The following is a 281-nucleotide window of genomic DNA, read 5'->3' on the forward strand; positions in this document are numbered from 1 at the left end:
GTTTTCTCCTTTCGGGCACTGGCAGGTTACGGGGATGTGGCTCAAGGGAGCGGGTCTAGGACTCAGCAGCAGCTGAAGCGGGGGCGAGCAGGCGGGGGCTGGGATGGAGAGCGAGTGTATCTCCAGGGTGCCCTGTGTGCGCTGTGGGCTGTGGGGATGTGTGCACGTGCACTGAGGGGACTGGGGGCCCTGCCGGGAGAGAGAGAGGCTTTACCTGGAGGGGAGGAGCTCTTTCTAGAGAGAGCCCTGGGGCACAGAGCCTGCCCCAGAGCGGGGAGGGG

Source organism: Mesoplodon bidens, assembly GCF_964165515.1.
Source record: "Mesoplodon bidens genome assembly, chromosome: 9".
Taxonomy (NCBI): Eukaryota; Metazoa; Chordata; class Mammalia; order Artiodactyla; family Ziphiidae; genus Mesoplodon; species Mesoplodon bidens.